General features: G+C 47.7%; 1 long non-coding RNA gene across 1 annotated transcript; it reads right to left on the bottom strand.

The window, feature by feature from the left end:
- Positions 1 to 995: 995 nt before the first annotated feature.
- On the bottom strand, positions 996 to 20,268 carry LOC118147680 (uncharacterized). The gene is made up of 4 exons (XR_004734112.3): positions 20,015 to 20,268; positions 5,722 to 5,901; positions 4,752 to 4,986; positions 996 to 2,528 (listed from the first exon to the last, which is right to left on the bottom strand). It is a non-coding gene; the product is annotated as an uncharacterized LOC118147680 (long non-coding RNA).
- Positions 20,269 to 25,643: the final 5,375 nt, after the last annotated feature.

Genomic DNA, 25,643 nt, shown 5'->3' with positions numbered 1-25,643 from the left:
TGGGATCGGCCCTCACCCCCACCCCTGAAGTGTTCTTTGGGTCACATTGATCCTGACTGTCGGAGACGATGTGCTGTTGACTCTGAAACACAACATTCTCAGCCAAAATCACAGGCAATAAAGACAACAGTGACTGAGTGGGCTGACGCGTCACCTGCATACACAAAAAATAACATCCAAGCCCCCGAATTGCAGGGAGGGGAGAACGCCCAGGCAATGCTCAGAGGCAGTGCTTCCTGAGCTCCAGATCCCTCCTGGAGCTACGCCCTGGGGAAGGCACAGGAACCTGAATCCAGCTCAAATCAGGAAGGAGCTCTCCAGACAGAACAGGTGGGACAGGTGGAGGAAACCTCCAGTGATGTCCAGAGAGGAGCGAGGCACTTATCAAAGCTGGGACTCTAGAGCTGAGACTGGCAAACCACGGCCCGTCCACCAGACACAGCCTGTGAACCAAGAGTGCTGTTCACATCTTTACAGCACTGGAAAGAGAAGATGATGGAAGATGAGAAAGGGGGAGAGAGAGAGGGAGAAGGAGGGGGAGAGAGAGAAGCGTCAAAGCCCAAATGTGGTCTGCACAGCCTCTCTAGCCCTGTACACAACGAAAACACAAAGGTTTGTCTCTGTGACATGGAAGGTAAGACGAGGCTAGAAACAGGCGCTGTGAAAGCAGCAGTTTACACGATAGAGAGCAAGAAAGCCTGGGAATGTTGAAGTGAGGAGGTCACTCCCAAGTCCAGGAGCTCCAGAGAGGCCGGTGAGCCCCTTATCTGGTGTGAGAAGACAGCGGGATGAGGTGCTTGGGAGCCCCGTTTCCCCGTTCCGCTGGGAAATACTTGGGGGCTGCCCACATCTAGCCGTAGACGCAAACTCTAGAGGTGACGCCGCCCAGCAGAACCTCCTGCGATCTACCCAGTATGGCAGACACAGCCACACATGAATACCAAGCACCGGAAAGGAGGCTCAGCACCTGAGAAACTGCATTTTATTTCCTCTTCACTAATTTCATCTCTGCTAGCTATGCGTGGCTGGAGGCTCCTGCATGGGAAAGTGCCACAGCTCACCCAGACTTTGAAGTCCAGCCGTGACACGTCTCTGTGTGGCCTTAGACATACCGGCTGGCCTCACTGTGCCTCAGTTTCCCCTTCTGTAGAATGGAGGTAGTAACAACGCCTGCCCAGGGTTGTTCTGAAGACATGTGGGTCACTTCACATGGACCACTGAGAGTAGGCGGCACCCCTGGGGCACTCTGCGGTGTGATACGCTGTCCCTGCCCTCAGCCCAGAGATACAAGAGTCAAGCTAATGAGCAAGCCAGGTCCCTGTCCTCAGGTAACTGCACAGTCCAGCAGGGGAACTGGATGCCAGTCAGATCACTGGGCTAACCAACATCCAGCCGTGACCGAGGCAGGGGCGCTGGGAAGGACATGGGGATGGGCCGAGTGGGCTAGGGAGAAGCAGGCACCCCCGGGGCAGTGGTGCTTGGGTGGACCCAGCAGGTGTTGACAGACAGGTTATTCTGCACAGCCACGGCAGGTGCGAAGGCCCCATGGTGGGAGGGACTGTGACCGGCACAGGGAAGGCTGCTGCTTGAGGGCAGATCACACAGGCTGCGGTGGGTTGGAGGCCAGAGTGGGGTTGAAGTTACACCCTGTAGAGTCTCAGGGCTGTGACAGGGTGTTTTCCTTCATCCTAAGCATGGTGGGAAGACACTGAGAGGTTTCTCAACCCCAGCGCATTTTTTTTTTTTTGAGACGGAGTATCGCTCTATCCCCTAGGTTGGAGTGCAATGACCTGATCTTAGCTCACTGCAACCTCCACCTCCCGGGTTCTTGTGATTCTCCTGCCTCAGCCTCCCAAGTAGCTGGGATTACAAGCACATTGTAATTACAGCCAGTGCCAAAATACAAAATTAACCACCATGCCTGGCTAATTTTTGCATTTTTAGTAGAGATGGGGTTTCACTATGTTGGCCAGGATGCTCTCAATCTCTTCACCCACGTCTGCCCACATCGGCCTCCCAAAGTGCTGGGATTACAGGCATGAGCCACTGCGCCAGGCCCCCAGAGCACTTTTCAGTGATGTGCTGGGAGTCCCTTCTCCAGGTGGACAGATTAGGGTCTGTCCTTGTCCCTTCCCCAAACCACCTCTGCTCCTGGCCACCAAGGCTGAGAACACACAGAGAACACAGAGGGCCGACACCCAGCAGGAGACCCCAGCCACAGCCTTGTCCATCCTCCCCATTGCTGACCTGGCATCACTGAGCACTGCTCTCCTCCTGCACCCAGTACTTCTGAGCAAGAAGAACCTTCTGGTGGTGGAATCTGAGGACCACCAGAGCAGAAGGGACCCCATGGGGAGACATGCGCAGGACCCTGCATGCCCAGCCAGTGCCAAGGCTCCCAGAACCCACCTCATTCACCTGAATGATGCCTGCACTGCCTCCAGCTCAGTTGCCATCCCCCACCTGGCTCCGGTGGTCTCCATGCTGCCTCTCCCAACGTCTCTGGCTCTGCAGCACATCTTTGGGCTCTGAAAACAGAACCAGAGGGTTGATGACATGGAATCCTCAGAGCCAGGAGCCCAGAGTAACTGCACCCAACAAGCCACCACCCACCTCCCGGAAGCTCCCCCGGGCACTCAGCCTGAGCAGAGGGTTGGGAGCAGCAGTGAGGACCTGACACTACACACTGGCTGCTGAAGCTGTGACTGGCCCAGAGCACTCAGGGAGGGACCCCATGGCTGCTGCAGGGCACCCATGCAGGGACCCAGGTCAAGACCATGCAGAGGAGTGCGGCTGTGGGCCTGCCCCAGCAGAAGCTTACTCTGAAGTCTGCGCTTGAGGATGGTGGTCCACAGCCCACCTCAGCACCTTCACTCCCAGGACTGGCAGCCCACATAGTGCAATGCACTGTGCTAGCCTAAGTGCCCTTGGAAAGGCCTCTTCTGGGTCACAACCAGCCTCACACTCAGGCTGTGTCTGTGCATATGAGCGTGTCCTTAAGGTGTGGATACCGCATGTGTATTGTGTTGTATGTCTGGGGTGTGAGATGGTTTCGCTCTGTGGTCCCACCCAAATCTCATCTCAAATGGTAATCCCCTGTGTCAGGGGAGGGGCTTGATGGGACGGGCAGACTTCCCCCTTGCTGCTCTCGTGATAATAAGGGCATTCTCACAAGATCTGATGGTTTAAAAGTGTTTGGCAGTCACCCCTCACACTCTCTCTCTTGCTGCCATGAAAGACGTGCCATGCTTCCCCTATGCCTTCCACCGTGATTGTGAATTTCCTGAGGCTTCCCAGCCATGCGGAACTGTGAGTCAATTAAACCTCATTCCTTCCTAAACCACCCAGTCTCAGGTAGCTCATTAGAGCAGTGTGAAAATGGACTAAGGCAGGGTGCATGTGAGTGTGTGTGTTGGCTTGGTTTCGATTACGGAGGGAATGTAAGGAAATCAGAAAATGTTTCTAAACATTCTTGTCAGCTGGTGCCCCTGGTCATCCCAGTCCTCTTAAAAGTCACTGTAGGTAAAAAGTTCCTCCCCGTGGGCAGTTGTTTAATGCTCTCAAATAAGTAGGAAGATAAGCTGGGGCACTCACCGGGAGCCTGCTGGGCTGGGACCAGCATAGGGCAGCTTCCCAGCAAAGCTGAGTGCTGAGAGTGCCATGTACACGCACCCGCCACATGGCAGCCCGGCTCCTGGCGCCCGCCACCTGCTGCAGTAACAGACTCACAGCGATTATCCCAGCACTCTGGAGGTCGGAAGTCTGAGGGGGTCTTCCTGGGCCAAAATCAAGGTGCGTGCAGAGCTGCAACCTTATGAAGGCTTCAGGGAGAATTGGTTCCGACGTGGCTTTCTTGCTGCCAGAGGCTGCAACCTTCCTTGCCTGGGGGCCCCTTCCATTTTCAAAACCAGCACCCAGCAGGTTTAGTCTCTCTCACCCCTCTCTCCTATGGGAATGCTTGGCGATGACGTTGGACTCACACAGGTAATCCAGGAGAACCTCCCACTCAGGGCCGACTGATGAGTGACCCGATTCCACCTGCAACCGCAACTCCCTGCAACGCTGTGTGACCTCACATGCTCACAGGTTATAGGGATCAGGACGGGGATGTTTTGGGGGCTACTATTCTACTGACTGCACCAACATTCACCCTTCCCTAGCAAGACGTTTCTCTTTTGCACCCAGTAGCCTTAAAACAAATGGCTGAGGAGCAGAGCTTTGCATGCAGATGACCCTCCACATCTCTCAGCACCTGCTATGTCACCTGGCCCTAGCGATCCCCTCAAAATCTCCTATCCAATCCAATGCAACAGGCCCATGCTGCACACACATGCAGGGGAGTCCCAGCAGGTACAGGAGAAGAAGACAGCCCACGTTCACCCGGCACACTTGCCACCTGCCTTTAGGGGGTCATGAGCCCGAGCCCTGGGTGTGAACTGTGCTCTGGACCCCCACCTGGGCAAGAGCACCCACCCTATGCCCTGCTTGCTTGTCTTCAGAGTGCCGGTAACAACCATGTCTGCCAGGCCGAGCTGTCAAAAGCATCAAGTGAGATCACACCCACAGGTTGTCGGGCCAGACAAGGGTTTTGGAAATGTTTCTATCTGTGTGTAGTTTATGAATCTGCTTGGGAAGAGCCTTTGGGTGGTGGAGTCCTTGTCCAGGGCAGTGGAAAATGGGTGAGCACCAGCCTTTGCAGCCTCCCAGTTCACCCTCCCCACGCCCGATGAGGCTCAGAGAGACTAAGTCACCATTTCCATCCTCCCAGGCCATGGGTGGAGACTTGGATTCCAAAGAGGGCTGCTTCCCTCCAGCGTGCAGACCCTGCCAGGCGAGGAGGCGAGAGCTTTCAGGAGCTGCAGGGTCCTGGGGCTGAAAGATCCTTTTTCCCTCTTCCAGGGATACATTCTAGACACAAAAGTGGTGCTGTCAGCCTTTTTCCCATGCTCCCTCCTCACCTACTGGCTGGATTCCCAGGGACTTTGTCTGCAAAATAGAATCATACCACACTTATTTGGAGGAGCTGAAAGGTACAACCAGACTGTGCTATGATTAACACCTTAATCTACAGGCTCCAGGCCGGGAGCTGGAAGCCTTCACCTGGAGAGGGCCCTTGGCGTGGGGTCCGCCGTGCCTGAGGATGCTGGGAGCCTTCTGCAAGGCTGAAATCCCAGGATCAGAGCTTCAGGCCAGGCTCCATCTCTTAGGAGATATTTTGGACACCTAAATCCCAGCTACATCCCAATGTCCCCAAAATAACCACCAGCTAGCACTTCTGAAAGTGCTGGCTGTTCTGTTTCCAATCAAACTGCCGCCATCTGACAGCTGGCCCGGAGGAGGCGGCTGTGGGAGCGTTCCGGGTCTCATGGATCCAGGTCCACTTGCCACAAATCCCGGGTTGCCTTTGAGCCCCATTTTCTACATCAGATATATAAGGACCCCAATGGTGCAATGGGATTTCTTAAAATTGAATTAAATAAAATACTCAAGATCTTTTTGAACATTTTTGCCATTTAAAGCTTCCGATGAATGATGCTTCGAGATGGGGGAGGGGAAGGTGGGGCCGCCAGGAGCACCCACAACCTCTGAAGGCCAGACTTGCCCCGGCCCATCTGGGCACTAGCTGTCCCCTGACCTGGGATGTTTGATTCCTCCCTTATCTACGCCCCACTCCACTGGGCAGATTCCGAGATAAACCTCAGCCCTCAACTGCAAACTCACCTCCGTGGGGAACTGCTTTGACTCCCCAACTGACAGACGCTATGTCCCTCCTCTGTGTTAGTATCTGCAATTGAGGGCGGGGCTCATGCCTGTGATCCCAGTACTTTGGGAGGCTCTGGTGGGAGGACTGCTTGAGCCCAGGAGTTTGAGACCAGCCTGGGTAACATAGAAACCCAATCTCTAAAAATAAAAGAAAAAAAAATGCAATCCATTCATCATATCTTATTCCATCACTTCCTGTATTCTGTTCATTCTGTGTTCTGTCCTCCACTAGGTATGGCCCACCCCTCACCCATCTTCAGCTCCCTCTCTCCTCCCATCCTCCTCCCCCTTCTAATCTCTCTCTTTCTCGTTCTCTCTCTTACTCTCTCTCTCTCTCTCTCTCTCCCCCTTCCCCCACACATGCAGCACTGGCAGCTGCATGGGAAGCTCAAGAGTCTGGGCCCTAACAGGTCCCAGCCAGCCCTTCCCCTGGGACTCACCCAGCATCCCTTACCCACAGCCCTGGGGGCACTTGAGATAGTCCCAGCCAGCCCTTCCCCTGGGACTCACCAGCTTCCCTTTCCCCCAGCCCTGTGGGCACTTAACACAGTTGCAGCCAAGCCCTTCCCCTGGGACTCACCCAGCTTCCCTTACCCCCAGCCCTGGGGTCAGTTGACACAGTCCCAGCCAGCCCTTCCCCTGGGACTCACCAGCTTCCCTTTCCCCCAGCCCTGTGGGCACTTCCCATGTGGTAGCATGGAATATGAAAACAGCATGCACTCAAGTGTTGAGCCTAAATAAAATTAACAGTTAATAAAAGTAATTGCTTCTATCAGCGGCGCTCCTGAGTGAAACTGACGCTTCCATCTTCCTGTGAATATCGGCAGGTGCAGAACACAATGTCCACTGTGGGAGTGTGGAGTCACCATCACCATTTGTTCTGGGGCACCCACAGTGCTGTCCACCGTCGCTACTGTACATCAGGGCCAATATGGTACCACAAAGAAGGAAAATACCTTAAATAATACCACTAAGGTATTACACCTTATTTTGAACTATTTAAACTATTGCCACTGACCAGAACTTCCAGGATCCTGCTTCCCCATGTCCCAGGAATGAAGTATAAGGCATTATACCAAAGTGATATTATTTATTTTTGAGTACGCGGACACTTGAAAAACATCCTGGGGACCCCTGGGGTCAGCAGACCAGACTCAGAAAGTTGCTTCCCTAAAAAGAGGGTTGGTTTTTCTCCTTTCACACAGGCCCTCTCCGGTTCATTTTCCCCTGGAAATATTCCACAGGCTTCATATCCAGGGAGAATAACATGCCCACAGCACAGTGTCCAGGCAGCTCTCACGCCTTCCTGCCCCAGCCTCCTGCCACCGCTGTGCCCGTCTCTGTCCGAACACCAGACGTCCACATTCCTTCAGCCCCTCCGGCGTGCTGCGTTTGTTCCAGGGGAAGAGCCTTGCCCTGCTATGCTCTAACCGACCATGCTCTGCCCTTAGACTTTTGCCCACCTGTCTCCTTATTCTGCTTAGAAGCCTCTCCTGTCCTTGCAGTTCCTTCCCACCCAGTCTCATTGCCTGATTCTGTTGTGATGGCAGCATCTGTGATGATCAGAAGCTCAGTATTGGTTTGTATGAATGTTTACTTTCCATCTCCCCACTAAAACACAAGGTCCCATGAGGGCAGAGACTCCTTCTCTCCAGGAAACTCCTGTGTCCCCGGTGTGCAAACTGTGGGAGACCCCATCTGGTCCTTGGTAGACATCTATGTTGTTGCCATAAGCCAAGATGTAGGCTTGAGGTGGGGAGCTGAGAGGAGGGGAAGGGACAGTGCACCACCATCCCCTCATCCCTCCATTCTTCCTGCTGACACCTGAGTGGGAATGGATGGGCTGGTCCAAGCAGATCTTATAACTTAGGGGATGTGGAGCCCGGGACATGGGGAAGCAGGAATGCTGGAAGTTCTGGCCAGTGGCAATAGTTTAAATAGTTCAAAATGAAGGTACGAGTTAAGTCAGTATTTCCTCTTCTGGTAAGGACAGACTAGGCAATTATGACCAATTCTCCAACTGAACACGATTAGAATACCTGGGCAAAAATGTCTTCTTAAAAATTGTTACAGAACTAATAAGATAGTGAAAACTTTACAGGCCAGAATGGCAAGAAAATGGGAGCCAGGCCTTCCATGTGCGGCTGCTTTACTCCTGGGGGCACTTGGCTGACCCCACGAGGACCAACAGAGGCCAAAAGACAGCAGCGCTTTCACAGCCACGTGGGGTGCCAGACAACAGGGAAGACCCCGCTGAGGCCCCTGGTTTCAGTTGAGATGCCAAAGGGCTGAACGTGAGGAGTGCCGAGGAACTGGAACAGACAAAGCCTCTCAGGAAACGGAAGTGACGTCTTATCATCTCAACACCTGGGGTTGAGGTGACGCCATTCAGAACTCAATTGTGAAACGTAAGTCACCTCTGAAAGAAGACAGTATTATTCTAAGCCTTCATTTACTCCTCTAAACAACTTTTAAAAGACAACACCAGGCACAGTTTCAAGGAGTCCAGACAGTAGGAACAAAACCAGCAGAAACAACAGACAGTAGAAGTACACACAGGTACTCCAGATATTGGCGTCATCAACACATACTTCTAAATAGCTATGTTTATCATATTCAAGGAGACAAAGGAAAAATCAGAAATTTCAGGACATAAATGAAAATTCCTTTTTTAAAAATGGAAATTCTAATACTGAAAAATCAAATTACCAAAAGAAAATCAAGTGGATGGATTTGGAAGCAGATTAGACAATGCTGAAATGAAAATTAACAAAACAGAAAGTCAAAATAAAGCGTCTGGAATAAAAAAAAATAGAGCTACCACATGATGGAAAACATGGAAGAATGAGTATGAAATAAAAAGAACATAAGGAACAGGCTTCACATCCTTGTAATTACAGTCCCAGAAAGATCTGGGAAACTAGGCAGATAAGAAAGAAAATCTGAAAAGATGATGGCTGAGAAACTTTTGAAGCTGATGAAAGACTTCAAGCACAGAAGCAAGACATGTTATAGCCCCCATCAAAAAACAAACAAATAAATAAATAAAAGAAAATCCCAACCGAGCTATCTCAGAGCAAAACTGCTGACAGCCATAGACCAAGAGAATTTTTTTAAATTAGAGAAAAATACACATTACCTTCAAAGAGCAACTATTAAAATAGTAGCTACTTTTCAACAGCAACAATAAAAACCAAAACACAATGAATGGTATCAAGGGCTGAAAAGGAAATAAGTGGCAACCAGATGTTAAATCCAATAAAAATATTCTGTTAAGGTTAAATAAAGAGAATTTTTATATAAACAAAAAAATGAGAATTTATCCACAATAGATCACACTAATGGAAATACCAAAGACAGTTTTATAGGCAGAACAAAAACGATCCCAGGTGAAAGGTAAGAGATGAAAAATAAATAAGGACCAAAGAGAGTGAGTGTGTGTCTGTGTTTCTGTGTGTGTGTCTAATAATAATGCCACATTGGGCTTAAAATAGAGAGAGAACTAAAATACACAACAGCAATGCCATACAAGAGGGACGGTGACAAATGAAACTTACGTGTTTTTAAACCCTTAATTGTCCAGAACAAGGGTAAAATAACAAAATACTTAACTTTAATAAGTCAAGAATGCTTCTTGCAATATTCAGGGCAACCATGAAAAGAATGTTCTGGGTATATATCCAAAGGACTATAAATCGTTCTACTATAAGGACACATGCACACGAATGTTCACTGCAGCACTGTGTACCATAGCAAAGACCTGGAACCAACCCAAATGCCCATCGATGATAGACTGGACTGGGAAAATGTGGCACATATACACCATGGAATATTATGCAGCAATCAAAAATGACGAGTTCGTGTCCTTTGTAGGGACATGGATGAATCAGGAGAACATCATCCTCAGCAAACTGACACAAGAACAGAAAATGAAATACGGCATGTTCTCACTCATAGGCAGGTGATGAACAATGAGAACACATGGACACATGGAAGGGAGCACTACACACTGGGGTCTATTGGGGGGAATAGGGGAAGAACAGCAGAGGGGGGAACTGGGGAGGGATAGCATGGGGAGAAATGCCAAATGTGGGTGAAGGGGAGGAAGGCAGCAAAACACACTGACATGTGTGTACCTAGGCAACTATCTTGCATGTTCTGCACATGTACCCCAAAACCTAAAATGCAATTAAAAAAATAAAAAAATAAAAAGAATTTTCAAATAGTCTAAAACTTTCAAGTTAATGGTGGTAAATAATAAAATATATAACCCATAAAATGCAATCAGGGAGAGAAAGAGAAAACAAAAAAGGGAAAATTGAGACAAATCTACACTTAGTAGATTTAAACCCAAATGATCACTCATGACATCAAGTCATTACACCAAATGCATAAGCACTAATCTCTCCAGTTAAATATGAAGACAGCTGCATTTAAAAAATCAAGACTCAACTATATGTTGTTGATAAAAGACACATCTATAACATTTTGGCAAAGGTAAAGGAAAAACACACACACACACACACACGTATGTGAAATGTGAACACCTACAAAAGTTGTTTTTTCTTTTAGCTGTGGAACTATGTTGATAGTTGATAAGATAGATTTTGGGGGCATAAAAAGGAACACATTGTAATAAAGTTTTCAATACATCAAGGAGGGTTTAAAAATATAAATTTATGTGCACCTAGTAACAGATGCTCAAAACGTTTGAAACAAAAATTGATGGAACTACAGGCAGAAATAAACAAACCCACCATCAATTGGGGTATGTTAATACATGTCTTAGTAACTGAGAGAACAAGCAGAAAAATAAAATCAGCAAAGATAGAGGACACTTGAAGAACATGAATGACAAAGTAGAACTAAGATATATATGTAGAATACACTTCCCAACGAATAAACTCTATTTTCAAGAACTCACATCAAACACTTGCAAAACTGCATGACATCTTGGAGCATCAACAAAGCCTCCACAGCTCTCAAAGGGATGAAAAGATGTCAAGTCTTTTCCACTATGACAATTCTAGAAAACGAGAATCAACCGTCCCACCTTTGGCAGAGCCTGGGAGGAAGCTGTGGCCACCCCAAGATGGGATGAGAAGAGATCCATCAAAGGCTGCATGTGGCCTGGAGGATCCCTTCAGAACTGGGGAGCACTCCAACTGCAGGTGGTGCCTGCACTCAGTCATAAGCTGTCCCCCATGTGTGCCAGCAAGAAGGGTGGGGCCAAGGGGCACCACCCAGATGGTTCAGCCCAGTGACTGACAGCTGGAGAGGATAAGCACAAATGCAGTCACCTCCCCAGGCCACTGCACATGAGAATCAAGAGCACTGCTCCCATTCTTAAGAACAAGGTAAGAATCCACTGACTCAGGGAAGGGGAGGAACGGAGGACATCTGCCATTGACTGAGGGGCAGGGAAATTCCTCTGCCCAGAATCCCACGAGGCAAAGATCTGATCCCCCTCCTGGAAGAGAGGAAAAAAAAACTCTCTCCTTCCTAAGACCTGTCGCAGATACCAGGCAGAGTTCAGCTGCCACAGGGGAGAAGCCAGAGAGCCAGAACGCAGTGAGGGCCTCACCCCAGGCTCTCTCCTGGGATGAGCAAAGCAGAGGGACAGGGCGATGACAACCATATCTCTTTGGAGTCTCAGATTCAGGGCTATCTCCTTACAGTTCTCTCTCCAATCCCTCAAAATAGCCCTCTGTCCCCTGACTCACTTCTGTCCCTAAAATGACATGAAATCACGATGACCATTCACCTGTTGCCCATTTCCTGTCTGCAGCCTCCACTGGAACAAGACCTGGAGTGCAAGGTTCACCTGGAGTCCCATCTGGCTGCTGAGGCAAGCTCTGCAACCACCTCCTGAATGAAGGACTGGGAACTGCCTCTACCCGTCAAGAAAGGACCAGTTATTAAGTGCCTACTGTTTGCCAGGCATTGGACTTGTCCCTTAGCCCACACAAGGGCCTCATAAGATCAATATTTTTATTTGAATTTGCAGAAGAAGGAACAAAGCTCGGGGGTGGGGGGGCTGGCACAGCTGATGGGTGAAGAACCGAGCCGTTAGAGACTGAATGCTTGTTCCCAGGTACTGCAAGGAAAACTTAGCGTTCAGACAAAAAGTTTTCTCATCAAAGTAGTTTCACTTTCTGCAGAAAGGGTGCTCCCGTTAGCCATCTTGCTACAAGAGTACAATGAACAGAGGAAAGGCGGGCATGTTTATTCCTTACCCATTGGGTCCTTACTGCTGTGTCTGATCTTCATTGGTTGCAGCCAGACTTCACAATCTAAACTGCACCTGATTGGCTAACAATTCAAAACTTTTCTAAATAGGTAAAGGCAATGGAAAACAAAGGAAAAGAAGAAGTTGCTTGCAAAAGGACCTAGAAAAGTACTAACCTTCCCAAAGAAAGGGGCACAGGCTGCGAGCTGGGACATGCCTGTGAGCACGTCCAGCACGGGGATCTTGGTTAAAGTACAAGGACATAGAATGTATGACATGCCTGTGAGCATGTCTAACAGCTACATAGGATAGGGCTTAACAAAGAGTTATTAGCAGAAAGCAAGACAGCTTGGAAGAAAGATCGTCTTTAAAACTGTTAGTTGTTTCTAACATGTTTTGTCATTATTCTTCAACAAGAAGGGAAACTTTGAAGAGGAACTTTTTACTGTCAACATGAGCCCTGCACCTGGCCTCTGCCCCGCAGGCCTGCAGAAGCTCCCATGCTGCCCTGCTTCCCAAAAGAGAGGACCTGGGTGGGGCTCATCAGTCATCACCAAGGCTCCCCAAGCTGGGCCTGCAACCCACACCTTGGGCATGAGAGTGAGATGGCCCTGGGGAGCCCCCAGCCCAGGCCAGCCCAGCACCCCTGCCTTCTTTCTGTGGTTCTGGGGCCATCCCCAGCCTCACAAAGGAGCTGCTTCCTGAGAGAGCACACACAGCCCCTTGTGTTCCCAAGCCAAAGCCCTGCCCCAGTAGCCTTAAGAGCGCCCTCTCCTAGTGCCCAGCTGAAGCCAGGGGGAGCATTCACCTCCATCACCTCTCAATCAGCCACGATAGACACCCTCACTGGGCTCCTGGCATTAGGCCACAATTAGCAGACTCCAGTTTACAATCCAAATAAACTCCTCCTTAATGAGAATACTTTTCCCTTCATTATTTTATGGGCAGCCAGTTGGAGTCGCTTAGTAAAAATCATTTAAAATAGCAGTAAGGCTATAGTTGCTGGTGGGGGGCGATGAGGGCCATGGGCCCTGAGCATCCTGTTAACACCTTGAACTTGACAGGAAGACCCAGGCCAGCTTGGGCAGCCCCCTGGGTGCTGGGGAGGGTCAAAGGCCAAGGGTGCCAGGAGAGGCAACCCAGTGAAAGGCAAGAGTCCAGGATCAACAGGGCTGAAGGGCAGTGAGAGGACAGCGGACCCATTTTCTACCCCCACAGTCCAGCTGGGGAGAGAGGCCTGGAGAGAGGAAGGGCCCCACAGACACCTACATCAGAGCCAAGGCGTTGGAAAAGCAGGAGGAGGAGGAAGGAGACAGTGGCCTCCCCAGTGGCCTCATTGGTGGTGGCAGTGTCCTGTGGCAGGGCACTTCCTAACCCCAACTACAGTAGCAAAGTAATGACCCCAGCCGTCATAGGTGCTCACATTCAGGCACCCCTCCTCTGCGCCAGGCGGGCTAAGCACTCCATCAAGCACCTCATTTGATGCCTGCAACAACCCTTTGAGGTGGGAATTGTGAAGATTTCCCTCTCACAAAGGAAGAAATGAGGCACAGAGAAGTATTAAAATGGAAATTTAAATCTACCTAAGGTGGAAGAGGGTCTCGATCTCTACGCCCTCCCCTGCCTCAGCGTCCAGAGGAGCCCGGGGACCCCAGAGAGACCAGACCGCCCACAGACACAAGACAGGCAAAGGGACCCTTGACCAAAGCTGGGGGTTTACTCCAATGTCACCTGATCTTCTGTGGAGCCTGCCCTTCACCGACTTAGGGTGTGGGATTGTGGGAGTTAGAACTTCAGAAACTTTTAACCCCTTCCTCCCTGCGCCCCATCCCCAGGAGCAGCACCATGGCCAGAATCCAGAAAAGTGGACTTGAAGAGGTATCTTAGACAGCCCTGGGCAGGCAGCACCTGGAGGACCCAGGACAGGCAGGAACTCTGGGCCCAAACAAGAATAAGCTGCTGCCCATGGGAAGGGAACCCAGGACCACTCTCAGGGATGGTTATTGCTTCTTCACTGGCCTCCCTGGCCTCAGGCCACACAAACCTGGTCTGAAAGAAGTGCCCAGGCCAGGCATGGTGGCTCATGCCTGTAATCCGAACACTTTGAGGGGCTGAGGCAGGCGGATCATTTGAGGTCAGGAGTTCAAGACCAGCCTGGTCAACATGGCAAAACCCCATGTCTACTAAAAATACATAAATTAGCCAGGTATGGTAGCACATGCCTATAATCCCAGCTGCTCTGGAGGCTGAGGCAGGAGAATCACTTGAACCCAGGAGATTAAGGTTGCAGTGAGCCAAGATCATGCCACTGCATTCTAGCCTAGGCAACAGAGTGAGACTCCGTCAAAAAAAAGAGAGAAAGAAAGAAGAAAGATGAAACAAAGAAAGAACAAAAGAAAGAAGGAAAAAAGAGAGAAAGAAAGCAGCACCCACCTCAAAGCACACCCAGGAAAGGGAGCAGGTGAACGGAGGTGAACTGGACCCCAGTGAAGTGTGCTGGTCACAGCATGCTTCTCAGTGACCCTCAGTGCCAAGATCATGGAGAGGAGACACACGCAGATTCTGACCCACAGATTCTATGAGCGTTACAAAGTGGTTCTTGCCTGATGTCAGTGGATCAGGGCTTTCTGTTACATAACGGCAAACAAGAAAAGTCACCAACTATGTGATGACTTCTGATATGGCTTGGCTCTGTGTCCCCGCCCAAATCTCACCTTGAATTGTAAAAATCCCCACGTGTTGCGGGAGGGACCTGGTGGGAGATAATTAAATCATGGGGCAGGTTTTTCCACTGCTGTTCTCGTGACCATGAACAAGCCTCACCAGATCTGATGGTTTTATAAAGGGGAGTTCCCCTGCACACGCTCTCTCTTGCCTGCCACCATGTAAGACATGCCTTTGCCCTTCATCTTCTGTCATGACTGTAAGGTTTCCCCAGCCATGTGGAACTGTGAGCCCATTATACCTGTTTTCTTTATGAATTATCCAGTGTCAGCTATGTCTTTATTGGTAGTGTGAGAACTAGCTAATGCAATTTCTGAATGGCAGGATTTTTTTGGATATTTTAATAATTAGTAGCTGGCATTTTTATGTAACAACAGAACCATTACTTAGTACAAAGTACTAACTAATGCAGAGCTCTGTACCACTGCAGAGCTGATTTCACCCAAGTTACACCTCTCCAAATCCACATTTTCATATTCTGAGTTTGCTTAAAATCGGGTGCAGTGGCATGAGACTGGCATCCCCGTGGAGGCAGTCTGTCCGGGGCCAGGGGGAGTGGCCCACAAAATCATACCTTGGGTGGACATTGTATTGCTGATGAGGACAAATTGCCCAGTTTGGCAATCCACGCAGCCCCTGTTCTCCAGATAATTGTTTGTGTTCCAAACCATTTTGTACCATGCTCAGCTGGACAAAAGCCTCATTCCTCTGCCAGTTTGGGTGCAGGGCTTAATTCCCTGAAAAATCGGCTTGGCGGCTGGTATATGGCAGTGCCCTTCCAAGGGAGAGCTCTCCAGGTTTCTGTTATTCGAGAAACGCTGTCACTCAGCCCTGGAATATCACCCTAATTAAAAACCCCTCTGCTCCAAATAGCTCCCTTTACTTAAGGCTGTTTCTTTTCCTAACCACACAACAAAAGCCATTACAAAGTCACTTTTTTATATAAGACCCACATCTCTGCACTGTACCCTGTTAATGAGACACACCCAAAAACAAAACTCTAAACGGTAGAAATCTGTGAGCTCTTAGAGGGAAGATAAATATCACCGAAGCGTGTTTACCAATATGTGTATTAATAGGCCAGGTGCAATAAAGACAGGCATGAGGATCATCAGATTTGATACATAAGCTCAAAATAAAGGGACCATGTGCAAACGGACTCGCTTTCTCTCTCAAGGCATTTTTCCGCAGGCTTTCGAGCGCAGAGAGCAGCAAGGCTGAAATCTAGGATAGCGCGTTGCCTAAAAGCACAGGCCTAAAAACTCAGACACCACGGCCCATTCAACTCCTCCTCCGTGTGGCTGCAAGGCCTTGGGCAGGTTACATAACCATCTGCGCCCAGGGATTGAATCCTAGGACTCGTCGATGATTCAACGAGACAACCGATGGGAGCGTTCACAGCAGAGAAATCAGCAAATGCCACCCATCGAGATCGCTCCTGTTAAAATTCACCAGCACACCCCGGGGCTCAAGAGAAGAAAGACAAACGGGAACCATTTAAAGGACAACAAGGGGTGTGATGGGAGAGGGGTGTGGCTTAGATGAGGTGACCCTTCTTCAAGCCTGGTGGTTGCCACACAGTGCAGGGGCAGGGCAGGGGCTGCAGCCTCAGAGCTGGATTTGGAGTCTCTGGTTTCCAGGACAGGAGATCGGAAGCCCACACTGCGGCTGGACCTGCTCAAGATGAGAGGGTTCCAGATGGCAGAGGCAGGGCTCAAACTCAGCCGCTCTCACTCCTCGGTCACCTCTCACCTCATCAAGAGGCCGGTCCCGTCAGCCCACCCTGACCCTGAAGGCAGAGTCTAAACAGTGCAGTTCACTGGTTGCAGGGGGGTGTCTGGGAGGCAGTCTCACTGGGTGTCCTACCTCAGGCGCTTCCGGGTTTGAGCTCTGTGTCTTGTTGCAAAACTAAACCAAATAATAAACACTTGAAGCCCCCAATGAACCCATGTTGTTAAATTTTACTGGAAAACAGGGTGTTTTTTTTTTTAAAAAAAAAGAAGAAAGACAAGCCTGTAATCCCAGCACTTTGGGAGGCCGAGGCAGGTGGATCACAAGGTCAAGAGATCGAGACCATCCTGGTCAACAAGGTGAAACCCTGTCTCTACTAAAAATACAAAAAATTAGCTGGGCATGGTGGCACATGCCTGTAATCCCAGCTACTCAGGAGGCTGAGGCAGGAGAATTGCCTGAACCCAGGAGGCGGAGGTTGCGGTGAGCCGAGATTGCGCCATTGCACTCCAGCCTGGGCAACAAGAGCGAAACTCCGTCTCAAAAAAAAAAGAAGAAGAAGAAGAAAGAAAGCAAAGAAAAGAAAAATGAAGAAGAAGGTTGAACACAGCGGCTCACACCTGTAATCCCAGCAGTTTGGGAGGGCAAGGCAGGTAGATCGCCTGAGGTCAGGAGTTCCAGACCAGCCTGGCCAACATGATGAAACCCTGTCTCTACTGAAAATACAAAAATTAGCTGGTTTTGGTGCCATATGCCTGTAATCCCAGCTATTTGGGAGGCTGAGGCAGGAGAATTGCTTGAACCTGGGAGGCGGAGGTTGCAGTGAGCCGAGATCACGCCATTACACTCCAGCCTGAGCAACAGAGTGACATGCTCTCTCAAAAAAATAAAGAAGAAGAAGAAAGCCTACATTGATTTCCCCATACATTTGCACAAGCTGCAGAACTTGATTCTTTTATTTTCATTTGGAAACAAGTTGAAACAGCCTTCCAAATTAAGAAAATAACTTTACAAATTCAAGTTTTACGTCCTCTTATTTTAGAAATATTCATAGCCTCAATATGTCTCTCCTATGTACTTATATAAAAACATTTTTCTCTTCCATTTGCCAATTTTTAATGATTTTTTTCATTCTACTTACAAGAGAGCAATCATTTCAAATTAATTAAGCTTTCATTAAAATGTATTATTGGCATGTCCCAGGTACTGAATAGTGATTTTGTTTCTGGGAGAACAAGTCTGAAATAAAAACACTGTAAATTTTGCAAGTAGACTATTTCAATCCAGGTCCTTCCTCCGGCACGAAGCTCAGGGGGTTTGCACACAGTAGGCTGAGAGAAGAGTGACCAGCAGCTATAATCAACAGTGGCCTGAATCGGGAGGGGACATTTATAGAGGACTTTCAGGTACACAGCTATTTTGTATCTGTTATTCCATTTCGTTCCAACCATTCTTCCATGTAGACCTGTATATTTCTCTTTTTTATTTTTATTGAGAAAACCAAGACCCAGAAATGTGAGGTCACTCACCAAAGATCACACAGACTCAAAAGGCAGAGTTTCATTTGGCCCTGGGTCTCCAGATGCACCTGAGCGGGGAGTGTGCAGGGGGTGGAGAGGTCTGGGTCCCAGAAAGAGCTCAGGATCTTCTCGCTCTCCCTTCCCAACTTGTTTATTCTCCATCTGAAGCACAGTTATTTTCCTCGCAAGACCAATGAGTTCGATTCAAAATCAGAGTCATTTTAACATTTTAAAAATATCAAGTAGAGCTTAGAAAATTCAAGCACTGGAGGGAAGAAAATTCTCAAGTTACTTAGAAAATTTATCTTGATTCTGAGGGTCCTTGAGCTTTCTGCTTTTTGCTCCTTTTGGGGGGGCCTTGTTGAGTGGGGAGACCAGGGCTGTGATGGGAAATTGAGAGTTCTGTGAGATCTCCAGATGTTTCTCAGCCCCTCAGTGCCACAGAGAGAAGAGGAAAACACTCATCTGAATGATTCATGACTTGCAGACTCACTCTTTAACTATTTGGGGTGGGACTTGGTGGGAGGGGCTTGGGTCACGGGGTGGAGTTCCCCATGCTATTCCCGTGATAGTGAGTTCTCATGAGATCCAATGGTTTAAAGGTGCCTGGCACTTCCCTCCTCGCGTGCTCTGCCTGTCCTGCCACCTTGTGAAGAAGGTCCTTGCTTCCCCTTTGCCTTCCACCATGATTATAAGTTTCCTGAGGCCTCCCAATCATGTGGGAGGCCACATGACTGTAGGTCAATAAACCTCCTTTTTCACAAATCACCCAGTCTCAGATAGTTCTTCATAGCAGTGTGAGAACGGACTAACACACTTGTTCGTTACTGAGTGCTGTGTTCTTGCTGTTGTGGGTCCTTGTCTTCATTTTCCATCTATTCCCCTCTCTGCAGCTCCCCCATCCCATCCCACACAGCTCCCCCTCCCCCATCCCATCCCACACAGCTCCCCCTCCCCCATCCCATCCCACACAGCTCCCCCTCCCCATCCCATCCCACACAGCTCCCCCTCCCCCATCCCATCCCACACAGCTCCCCCTCCCCCATCCCATCCCACACAGCTCCCCCTCCCCCTTCCCATCCCACACAGCTCCTCCTCCTCCATCCCATCCCCCACAGCTACCCCTCCCCCATCCCATCCCACACAGCTCCCCCTCCCCCATCCCATCCTATTACCATGCTGTACACCTTCATCTTCACTCATAGTACCACCAGCACCACCAAGGTTCTTCCCTACCCAACCAGCATGGCATCCACACACTTCCTGCTGGGCCAGCCTGCCTGCCTCTAGCTCTTTGTGCCATTTTCTCCAACTAGAACACAGAGCAATAATGAGGAGAGGAAGAGCATGGCTGATAGAGCAGCTCCCTGGACCCAGTGGCCATGAGTTAACCCTCACGGGGGCATTACTGCTCTCGTCTTGGGCATGGCAATCAGCTCTCTGGTCTTCTCCAGTAACACCCATAAGAAAACTACCTTACAGGCTCAGAATAACATGTGAACTCTCTTAGCTGGCACCTGGTCCACACTGACAGGACAAAAGTCACCATTTTATACCTGACACTGCTCCAGTAGAGCTGGGTGGGCCCCTCACCCTTCCCTAAGCATGCGGAATTGAGCCCAGGAGCAGGTTCCTGTCTCCCAGAGGCTGGACTTGTATCTGTGATATCAAGCCACAGGAGTCACAGGGGAACAGAGATAACACAGCCTCAGTAGGCCGGGCTGAGATGACAGGCCATCATAGGCCAGGGTCAGAGCCAGGGCCCTCAGCACCCCACCTCCACTGGGCAAAACTGGCCGTCAGAGACACTGTTCATCCTTGGAAGCAATGGCCCATTGGCTGAGATGAAATCCACAGAATCTATGCCCCTCAATTCCTGATGACATTATTTAAATTGCCTCTGATTTATCACTAACCCAATATGAATTGTCATTTCTAAGTAATTACAGAAAATACTGTAATCTAAGTATTATTACATCAGGAACACAACTCCGAATAAATACTGCCTCTGTCTTCAGTCAACTCAGTAATGTGAATCGATACCTACCGATTTTTTGAATGTGAACATGTTGAGTGGTCTTGAATTCCCATCACTGCAGCTGGGTCATAAATTGTCCTTCGTTAGAGGATGAGGGGCCCACAGGCAGCCTGGTCTCCCTCACATGCTCCTGCAGTGCAGACCCTTCTGTATGCCCTGGGGGCTGTGCCCCAAGGGGCACAGCAGAGCAGGCAGGGTCCCAGCAGAGTGAGTTCAGCCCCAGCCCCTGCATGAAGTATACAAAATCAGCTTTCTTCCAGACAGCCTTCATCAAATATTTAATTTACTTTATTTTTTAATTTTCCTTTTTTATTATACTTTAAGTTCTGGGGCACATGTGCAGATCATGCAGGATTGTTACATAGGTGTACACGTGCCATGGTGGTTTGCTGCATCCACCCCCCCATCACCTACATCAGGTATTTCTCCTAATGTTATCCCTCCCCAACCCCTCCACTCCCTGCTAACCCTGCCCTAGCCCCTCCACCCCCCAACAGGCCCTGGTGTGTGATGTTCCCCTCCCTGTGTCCATGTGTTCTCATTGTTCAACACCCACTTATGAGTGAGAACATGCAGCGTTGGGTTTTCTGTTCTTGTGTCAGTTTGCTGAGAACGATGGTTTCCAGATTCATCCATGTCCCTGCGAAGGACATGAACTCATCCTTTTGATGGCTACATAGTATTCCATGGTGTGTATGTGCCACATTTTCTTTATCCAGTCTATCTTTGATGGGCATTTGGGTGGGTTCCAAGTCTCTGCTATTGTAAACAGTACTGTGATAGATATAAGTGAGTATACATCTTTATAAAAGAATGATTTATAATCCTTTTGGTATATACCCAGTAAGGGGATTGCTGGGTCAAATGGAATTTCTAAATCTAGATCCTTGAGGAATCTCCACACTGTCTTCCACAATGGTTGAACTAATTTACACTCCCACCAACAGTGTAGGTGTTCCTATTTCTCCACATCCTCTCCAGCATCTGTTGTCTCCAGACTTTTTAATGATCACCATTCCAACTGGCGTGAGATGGTATCTCAATGTGGTTTTGATGATGTAAATACATGCCACGCCCAGCAGCGTGCCAGGTACAATGAGTGATACCAGGACATAAGATGTGACCCTTGCCCAGAACATATTCTAAGGCTCATCTGAAGACTCTAACTCAGGTGTCTAAATCATGAGATTTGGTTTCAGGTGTGGTTCTGCTCTGCTTCTTGCTTGCTGGTGGCCCTGGAGCAGACCTAACCTCTCTGAGCTGCAGGCATAATCCTGGTAAAACAGGCCCAATATCTGTCCCATCTATTTCATATCACAACTGGTCAACTGAGTTGATGGATAAGAAAAGTTTGTAGACTGCAGAGTGATATATGAAACTGAGGAATGATGGCATTGCAGAAGGCCGGCGATTCCTGGAACATAAAGCCATCCATTTATGGTCAGAGGAGCAAGAAGAATTCTTCAGATAAGTAAGTACCATCACACTCACCTCCTTGCAAATGAAACCAGAACTCATTAAAACTAGTATAAACGGCTTATTATAGAATATGATCAAGTTCCATAAAACAGATCATTGAAAGAAGGAGGCAAAGATGGGGCAGAGTCTGGTACTTTGTAAGTGCTCAGAGTTATTTGTTGAACAAATTTTTAAAAGCGAGAAAAATGACATAGAGAAAGAAGAATCTGTGGGACCCACTGAGAAGCTGACGGCCCAGGAGACAGCGGCAATGGGAGATGCCATGGGGAAAGGAGGGCCACATGGTAGCTGGTGCAGCCCTGGCAGCCCTGCGAGTCACTGGGGACGATGGCAGAGCTGCTGTAGGAGGAGGAACAGAGAAGGAGAAAAATGGCGTGGGGAAAGGAAAGCCAAACACTCCCCTCTCCCACAACATAGGAGCATTCCAGTGCTCAGAACATAAACAGCAAAATCAATACTCAGAACATGAAATCACTCCAGACAAAGTTAATTGCATGGGGACAATGTGTCTAAGACTAAAATAATTATGTTTAGGGTGTTTAAAGGGATAACAGAAGTGAAGGAGGGAGAGTGTGCTTTTAAAAGCACAAGACACTATAGAAAAATAAAACAGGCACATAAGAAATAACGAAAGTTTCTTTAAAATAAACAGTTGGAAAACTAAGAAATTAAAAATACAGCCAAAGAAAATATGTGATGAAAGGAACGCATTTTAGGCAGAACAGGGTTAAAGAGAGAATTAGTGACTCGGACACAATATTGAGGAACTCACGTAGAATACTGCAGAGAGAGAGAATCTGACTTCCGTAGATAGATATGGATGTGTGCATGCAGGCACACGTGTATAGGGCACTTCATTGATTCTATATGCCTTGTTCTCATTTTAATATATCTGAAATGGGAGCACACCTTACAACTGAAGGTGACTTACAACCACTCTTGGTCTAGATTGGGGACACCTTCCAAAGAGAATCTTCATTTGCCCCACCAGTCACTTGGAAGTATTACTGACCTAAGATCATTAAAATTAAAATCTACAATTAAGATTTGAATTCAAAGTGTCAATCTGAATGTGTAAAGTTTAGAGGTTAAAATCTCAGGAGAGATTGTCAGGGCTCTTTTTTTTTTTTTCCTGCCTCTTCCTCACAGTGGGTTTATTTCTCATTCCTTCTCATAGCAAGGCTGTAGCCCGTTGGGGTCCTCACCTTACGTAGGGGTCTTCCACTACACTCCTTGTCTGTGGCACCTTCACTTCTTAGTGACGCATGAAAATAATGGTTCCTCCTTCCACTGAGGACTTCTTGGGTGCTTGAAGTGTGTTTATCTCCACGTCTACATACACACTCACATGCAGGGCAGAGGTGGAGGATAGTCCAAGGGGTCCTGTATCTGTGAAGCAACAATTTCAGAAGAAGACAATAGAGCAGCAGCACTATATGAAAAGCTGGTAACTTATTTTTTCCAGACTCAGAGAAAAACAGGTGTATTCGTCTGTTTTCATGCTGCTGATAAAGACATACCCAAGACTGGGCAATTTACAAAAGAAAGAGGTTTAATGGACTCACAGTTACACGTGTCTGGGAAAGCCTCACCCTCATGGCAGAAGGTAAAAGGCACAAACAAGAGAAGAGAGCTCGTGCAGGGAAACTCCCCTTTATAAAACCATCAGATCTCATGAGACTTATTCACTACCATGAGAATAGCATGGGAAAGACGCAGCCCCACGATTCAATTACCTCCCACTGGCTTCCCTCCCACAACACGTGGGAACTGTGGGAGCTACAGTTCAATATGAAATCTGGGTGGGGACACAGCCAAACCATGTCCACAGGAGTCCTCGGTTCAAAATCTCAGAAAAAGTACAGAGCAGAATAAACAAACAACAATCCCCACATGTAGACGCAGTAGTGAAATGATACAATAGCAGAATAAAAAGAGAAAATGTTAAAAGCTAGCAGACAGACAAGACGGATTCCCATAAAGATTCATGACTTAGATGGACAGTAGATTTATGAACCTTGATAGAGATCAGAAGAAATGAAATAATACCTTCAAAAGACTGAGGAAAGGATAATTATTAACCTACAATTTATATTAATATAAACAATTATTCAGGGAAAAAATAAGAAAATAGAAATTTTCAAGGGCTAAAAGAACTTACTTGCCACCAAATATGCTTGCTGTAAGAACTATGAAAGGATTCAAGAGGAAAAGTACACCCAGAGAAGGCTCACAGCATATCACATATACAAGTAATCTTAGGTATTGACAATTTATAGATTGGCGAATGTCATTAAATATTGATTTGTGAAATAATAATAGCAGATTTGAGGTGTTTTTAAGCAAAACTCAGTTGCAGATCACAGGAACAGAGAGGTCTGTGGTTGGCATATTCTGCTGTGGTCCACGTCACGTTGCAGGAAAAGATAGAAATAGGAGCAGCCCCGTCAACAAGTTTCTTCCATGATGCTTCCCCAGGAGAGCCCTTCTTGAGTTCAATACACGAACTTCCTAAGGGTTAAGTATCTTTCAATGCAATATTTCCAACTATTTACATAGAAAACATTTATATCTACATCCCAAAGACTCAGTTCAACATTTTAAACAAAACAAGATGTAGGAAGTCTCACCTTACACAAAAATTAACTCCAGATGGATTAAAGACTTAAACATAAGACCTGGCACCATAAAAACCCTAGAAGAAAATCTAGGCAAAACCATTCAGGACATAAGAGTAGGCAAGGTCTTCATGACCAAAACACCAAAAGCATTGCCAACAAAAGCCAAAATAGACAAATGGGACCTAATGAAACTCCACAGCTTCTGCACGGCAAAAGAAACAGTCACTAGAGTGAATCAGCAACCAACAGAATGGGAAAAAATTTTTGCAGTTTACCCATCTGACAAAGGGCTGATATCCAGAATTTACAAAAAACTCAAACAGATTTTTTTTTTTTAATTTTTTATTGGATTATAGGTTTTGGGGTACATGAGCAGAGCATGCAAGACAGTTGTGTAGGTACACACATGGTAGTGTGCTTTGCTTTTCTTCTCCCCTTCACCCACATTTGGCATTTCTCCCCAGGCTATCCCTCCCCACCTCCCCCTCCCACTGGCCCTCCCCTTTTCCCCCCAATAGACCCCAGTGTTTAGTACTCCCCTTTCTGTGTCCATGTGTTCTCATTTTTCATCACCCGCCTATGAGTGAGAATATGCGGTGTTTCATTTTTTGTTCTTGTGTCAGTTTGCTGAGGATGACGTTCTCCAGATTCATCCATGTCCCTACAAACGACACGAACTCATCATTTCTGATTGCTGCATAATATTCCATGGTGTATATGTGCCACATTTTTCCAATCCAGTCTATTATCAATGGGCATTTGGGTTGATTCCAGGTCTTTGCTATTGTAAACAGTGCTGCAATGAACATTCGTGTGCATGTGTCCTTATAGTAGAACGATTTATAGTCTTTTGGATATATACCCAGTAATGGGATTGCTGGGTCAAATGGAATTTCTATTTCTAAAGCCTTGAGGAATCGCCACACTGTCTTCCACAATGGTTGAACTAATTTACACTCCCACCAACAGTGTAAAAGTGTTCCTTTTTCTCCACATCCTCTCCAGCATCTGTTGTCTCCAGATTTTTTAATGATCGCCATTCTAACTGGCGTGAGATGGTATCTCAATGTGGTTTTGATTTGCATCTCTCTGATGACCAGTGACGATGAGCATTTTTTCATATGATTGTTGGCCTCATATATGTCTTCTTTCGTAAAGTATCTGTTCATATCCTTTGCCCACTTTTGAATGGGCTTGTTTGTTTTTTTCCTGTAAATCTGCTTGAGTTCTTTGTAAATTCTGGATATCAGCCCTTTGTCAGATGGGTAGACTGCGAAAATTTTTTCCCATTCTGTTGGTTGCCGATCCACTCTAGTGACTGTTTCTTTTGCTGTGCAGAAGCTGTGGAGTTTCATTAGGTCCCATTTGTCTATTTTGGCTTTTGTTGCCAATGCTCTTGGTGTTTTGTTCATGAAGTCCTTGCCTACTCCTATGTCCTGGATAGTTTTGCCTAGATTTCCTTCTAGGGTTTTTATGGTGCCAGGTCTTATGTTTAAGTCTTTAATCCATCTGGAGTTAATTTTAGTGTAAGGTGTCAG

The sequence above is a fragment of the Callithrix jacchus genome, chromosome 1 (genome assembly GCF_049354715.1).
Source record: "Callithrix jacchus isolate 240 chromosome 1, calJac240_pri, whole genome shotgun sequence".
Taxonomy (NCBI): domain Eukaryota; kingdom Metazoa; phylum Chordata; class Mammalia; order Primates; family Cebidae; genus Callithrix; species Callithrix jacchus.
The sequence above is the reverse complement of the archived record's forward strand: the minus strand, read 5'-3'. Positions and strand labels throughout refer to the sequence as shown.